Source organism: Bos grunniens, chromosome 20, assembly GCF_055505025.1.
Source record: "Bos grunniens cultivar Pamir isolate PY7600 chromosome 20, Bosgru_T2T1.0, whole genome shotgun sequence".
In the NCBI taxonomy this organism is placed as follows: Eukaryota; Metazoa; Chordata; class Mammalia; order Artiodactyla; family Bovidae; genus Bos; species Bos grunniens.
Window position 1 is genome coordinate 62,279,149 of NC_141184.1, and position 6,045 is coordinate 62,285,193.

Here is a 6,045-nt window from a genome sequence, read left to right on the forward strand (position 1 = left end):
AATGGCAACCCTCTCCAGTGCTCTTGCCTGGAAAATCCCATGGACGGAGGAGCCTGGTAGGCCGCAGTCCAGGGGGTCGTGAAGAGTCGGACATGACTGAGTGACTTCACTTTCACTTTTCACTTTCATGCATTGGAGAAGGAAATGGCAACCCGCTCCAGCGTTCTTGCCTGGAGAATCCCAGGGACAGGGGAGCCTGATGGGCTGCCATCTATAGGGTCGCACGGAGTCAGACACAACTGAAGCGACTTAGCAGCAGCAGCAGTGAATTTTTTTTCTTTTGGATAATGTACTCTCATTTTAAAATTCCATTTTATTTTCTTGTTATGATTTGTGTTTCTCTGTCGAGAGCTTCCCATTCATTTCAGGAGTGTTCAGTTTTTCCTCATTTAGTGCTTTAAAGTCTTCATCTGACAATTCCAACGTCTGGATCATGTTAAGATTGGCATCTATTGGTTGTCTCTTTCCCTTTGAGAATGGTCAGATTTTCGTGGTTCTTGATATGTTGGATAATTTTGGATGATATCTAGGAGAGTTTGCATATTTAGTCATGAGACTCTAGGCCCTGTTAAAGTCCTCCAGAGAAATGTGGAGCATTATGTTTTAGCCGGCAATCACACCGATTAGATTTACACTGCAAGTTTTGTCTTACTTCCTGAGGGTGTTGGTTCCGGGGCTCACATTGTTTTCAAAGCCTTTGAGATGTTTTTGGAGACTGCCTTTTGTCTATATCACTCAGGGGTAGTTGAGGACTTGAGCAGTGACTTTTGTGGCTTCCTTTCCAAAGCCTTTGCTATGCTTCTTGGGGTGTGTTCTGTACATGCACGCTTGGCACACACAGGATTTGTGTCACGATTTGTGTCTTTTTTTCTGTTCCAAGATCCAACCCAAGGCGTTTAGTTGTTAAGTCGTGTCTGACTCTGCGACCCCATGGATTGTAGCTTGCCAGGTTCATCTGTTCACGGGATTTCCCAGGCAAGAATACTGGAAATGGGTTGCCATTTCCTTCTACAGGGGATATTTCCGACCCAGGGATCGAACTCGCATCTCCTGCACCGACAGGCAGGTTCTTTACCACTGAACCACCAGGGAAGACTCCAATCCAAGGTACCACATTACATTTAGTCATCATCTTTTCTTAATCTCCCCCAAACCTTGACAGTTCGTCAGTCTTTCTTTGATTTTCATGACCTTAACACTCTTGAAGAGTAGTAGTTAGATGTTTCATAGAATATCCTTCAGCTTGGGTTTAGCTGGTATGTTCTCATTCATAGGCTAAGGTTACAGATGTTTGGAAAAATATCACAGAAGTATCTTTTCCTCCCACGTTATCTGTGGGCACATGATGTCAGAGTATTAACATCACTGGTGATGGCAACCTTGATCCCTTCATTAAGGTCACGTTTGCCAGGTTTCTCCACAGTAATGTTCCTGTATTTCCCCTTCCACAAATATTCATGAATCTCTACATCCAGCCCACATCCAAGAGGAGGGGAATTAAGCATCATTTCCTGGAGGGGAGGGAACCAAAGAATTTGTGATGTTAATTATTGAATTTGGGGAGCAATACTTTGAGGCTGTGTTTCCCCTTAAGTTTCTCCCACTAATTTTAGCATTTATCAGTGGATCCTGCTTATAGCAATTACTACTGTGGTGATCTAATGATGATCTGTTTTGCTCATTCCTTCTACATTTATTCATTGTAATTCTTCGCTAAGGAAGACCTATCCTGTCTCTTATTTTTTTACTCATTCCATCGTCTCAGAATGGACTCACAGATATTTATTTTTATTTTTATTTCATATATCAGGCTTTATTTGATATAAACATAAATATAACTAAATTTGTATATGCAATATTTTGTTCTTACACTATAATCTTATATTATCCTTATATATTTAGTAACTCAAATTGTTCTAGGTTTGGCTATTGAAAGCTTTTTCAGGTTGGCTCCTATATGCCTCCTCCAACTTGCTGCGCCCCATACCTGGGAGAATTAGCTATTTTCCCAAGTAGCCTTGGGTTCTTTTATTGAAGAAGGCATTTAGAAACTAAGATCTGGGCACTGGGCATGATGTGGCCACTAGGAAGTCACTGTTTCTGGGCTCTCTCTGGGGACAGAGCTAGGAAGTGCATACGTGTCTACCACGTATGTTCATGGCATTTGTTTCAGATCTCTCCTGGAAGAAACCTCCTGTGAGCTGTCACTGTCTACCCTGCTTTGTGGTTGTCTGTGTACACAGTGGATATTCCCTACCACCCCATCAGCTCTCAGAGAGCAGAGCTCATGCCCAGGGCAGCTGTATCGCTCCTCTGGTGCTTGGCCTGTGAGAAGAACCTGGTGCGTGTTCACCGGTGGCGCAGATGAGCTGTGAGGATCACAGGCTTTGTGGTTTATCTGCTTTGGTTCTTTTTAGTGGTAAGAGCCACAAGTGTGGAGTTGAAGCATGATATTTAAAGTTACTAACATAAACAAGTTCTGTCACTGGAGGGGCAATCGCGCTCGGGTGGAACAACTCAGTCCTTTGTAGGGCTGGAAGCAGGGAAGGTTTCTCCATGGGTACTGAAACAGCTGCTGTTTGGAGAACTCTGATTGGCTGTCTGGCAGGGGACAAGCTGTGCTTCTGTGGCATCCCCATATTTAGCTCTCCCAACAAGCCCGGGGCTGGTGCACCGTCTGTCCCGCCCCCTCAAGCCTGGTTCCCCTGCCTTGGGTCCCAACTAGTCAGTCACTCGGGGGGCTAAGAGCAATACTCTGTGTTTCCACCAGTCCACTCCTTCTAGGCTTCCAAACCCAGGGACTGCAGCCCTAGTTTCGTAACTCAGGAAGCCTCTCTACCTGTCAGCTTGGTTTCCTATTTTTAGGCCTAACAGTTTTGAGCTGCTGGTTTTGTCTAAGGCCTTCTGGGTGAGAATCTAGACTCCTTCTGGTTGTGATGACCCTGATTCTTGTCCTGGGCACCAGCATCCCCTTGATAGCTTACGGTGAATGGTGTGTGATTCGTGATCTCCAAAGAAGATTGAGCTTCAGGACCAGGGACCAGGCTTGATCACTCAAGAGCTTTTGTGTAGCAGAGTTTTATTAAAGTATGAAAAGGAACGAGAAAGCTTCTGACATAGACATCAGAAGGGGGACGGAGAGTGCCCCCCTCGCTAGTCTAAGCAAGGCAGTTATGTACTTTTTAAATTAGTTATTACAATAAATCAAAAGAATGTCTCAAAGTTGTAAAGACCTTACTAGCCAGTGGAAACAGTGTCAGACTTTATTTTTCTGGGGTCCAAAATCACTACAGATGGTGACTGCAGCCATGAAATTAAAAGATGCTTACTCCTTGGAAGGAAACTTATGACCAACCTAGATAGCATATTCAAAAGCAGAGACATTACTTTGCCAACAAAGGTCCATCTAGTCAAGGCTATGGTTTTTCCTGTGGTCATGTATGGATGTGAGAGTTGGACTGTGAAGAAAACTGAGCACCGAAGAATTGATGCTTTTGAACTGTGGTGTTGGAGAAGACTCTTGAGAGTCCCTTGGACTGCAAGGAGATCCAACCAGTCCATTCTGAAGGAGATCAGCCCTGGGATTTCTTTGGAAGAAATGATGCTAAAGCTGAAACTCCAGTACTTTGGCCACCTCATGCGAAGAGTTGACTCATTGGAAAAGACTCTGATGCTGGGAGGGATTGGGGGCAAGAGGAGAAGGGGACGACAGAGGATGAGATGGCTGGATGGCATCACTGACTCGATGGACGTGAGTCTCAGTGAACTTTGGGAGTTGGTGATGGACAGGGAGGCCTGGCGTGCTGTGATTCATGGGGTTGCAAAGAGTTGGACACGACTGAGTGACTGATCTGATCTGATTTGAGACCCACTCCCATAATTTACATTTTAAGATAACAGGATTAGCCAGAAGGTTTTCAGGAAGAAGAAACTGTCCTCAAGCCAGATACATTGTTGTTATATAATCTGTAGTACAGAGTTTAAACTGAGTTGTTTGTTGTGTAATCATCAGTTCCAGGCTTAAAGAAAAAAAACATTTTATGTGATTAAGGAATGTAGGGGAAAAAAAAGATGTTTGTTCTTTCCTCCTCCTTGAGAGTTCCAGACCACTGTCTGTGCTTCAAGAGCCCCATACTCCTTTCTCCTCAGGGACCCCAGACTTCTTTCTCCTCAGGGACCCCAGACTTCTTATCAACCTGCCTAGGAATTGACTCTCTCACACTCTTGCCTTCTCCTGACCCTGGTTTGATGTTAGGTCAGTGAAAGTTGCTCAGTCGTGTCCGACTGTTTGCCATCCCATGGGCTCTACAATCCATGGAATTCTCCAGGCCAGAATACTGGAGTGGGTATCCTTTCCCTTCTCCAGATTATCTTCCCAACCCAGGGATTGAACCCAGGTCTCCCTGATGTATTGCAGGCAGATTATTAACCAGCTGAGCCATAAGGGAAGCCCTTGATGTTAGATCAGCTGAGTAAATAAAGGCTCAGCCAGTGCTCTGATGCATATGGGTGGGGGGCTGGGGCAGGCAACTGGGCCCGCCCAGGCCTGGGCCCCTCCTGCTCGCTAAGAGGCAAAGTAGCATGTAATTCCCACCTCCTCACCCCACCCCCACCCCCGCCCCCGCAGCCACCTGGGTTGGAAACCAGAGCCTGCAGCCCAGAGTCAGCACTTTTGAGTCTGCCTGGACCTGGTTCAGCAGTTGCGGGTTGGGTTAGCTAGGCAGGCTGAGTGGCTCCTTCAAATGGAGATGGGGGCGGCTCTGATTCACATGGGTTGCTGTGAACCGCGACTGCGGCCTGGTGCTTGCTCTGGCTGTTTGCTATAGGGATGCCTGTGAGAAGTCAAGAGGAGAAATGGAGAGGAAGAATGGGCCTGGGGAGACAGGGGTCAGATGCAACCGGGAAATGGGAGGAGGCATGAACATTCTCTAAGGACCCCCGGGCCAGGGGAGAGCCCAGTCCTGCCTGGAGGCTCAGCGATGACATGGCATCTTTGCTGCTCACATGCATTCTCTGTCTTTCCCTTCCACTCTCTCCTCTGCTCTGGGATCTGCAGTAGAGTGAGAGAGCGGCACCCTGTTCATACCCTGAATGTCACCAATGGAAACAGAAGGGGCTCCTACATCGATCACCTGCCTCTCTCAGGGTCATGCTGCAGGGTCCCTGGACCTTGTGGAACAGCTGGCTTTCCTCTCCATCCCCACCCCAGGGGCTGTTTCCTCCCTGGAGCTCTGCAGAGGACTGGCCGGCATTTGCTTCTTGCACACCCTGGCCTCCTTGTTCCCGGGGGCCTTGCCCATCTGTTCCATCCGAGCTGCTGGGAAGCTGGCAGACAGAGAGAGCCTGCCCCAGGGGTAGGGACAGTGCTGTGTCTTTGAGCACTTAACTCACTTTAATGGCTTCAGCTGCCTTTCTTCTCCCTTCAGATAGGAGGCCATTCGCAGTATTAATTTCCTTTGCATAATTTTCTCCCTGGGCCTGGCTCACAGGCTGTTGTGCCGAGAACACAGACAGGCAGCATCAGACCTCCATCCAGATTCAGCAGTCTCCTCAGTGTTGGCAGGAGATGATTTTCTCAAGTTAATGAAGGCACATTAACTTGAAAAGGTTCTACGATACAGAGAACCCCAGGGACCACTGGGAAAAGGCCTGGTGGCCCTGGTGGCTGCCGGGGTGACCCTGGATTCAGGGGAAAGAGAAGACAGTGATACTTCAGGGAGCATCTCCGAGCAAATGAGCCTTCTAGGAGAGAACAATGTGTTCTAGCAAATGTTAAACTCTAAAAATATGACCATGTCAGGTGGATAGACAGATGCATATCTTTATTTTTCTTGACTAGCAGTCACTGAACCTAATTTAATTTTTTTCTTTCTTGGGAGGCTAATTATCACAGGCTGCTAACATTCAGTGTCTTCTGAGGTGTGTGATGTTGCTCACCCTTCGCTGAATGGTCCTCAATGCTGCTACTGCTGCTGCTAAGTCCCTGGAATTCTCTGTTTTGCTATTGTTGCTTTTTTTTCTTTTTTCCCTTCTGTTTTCTTTACT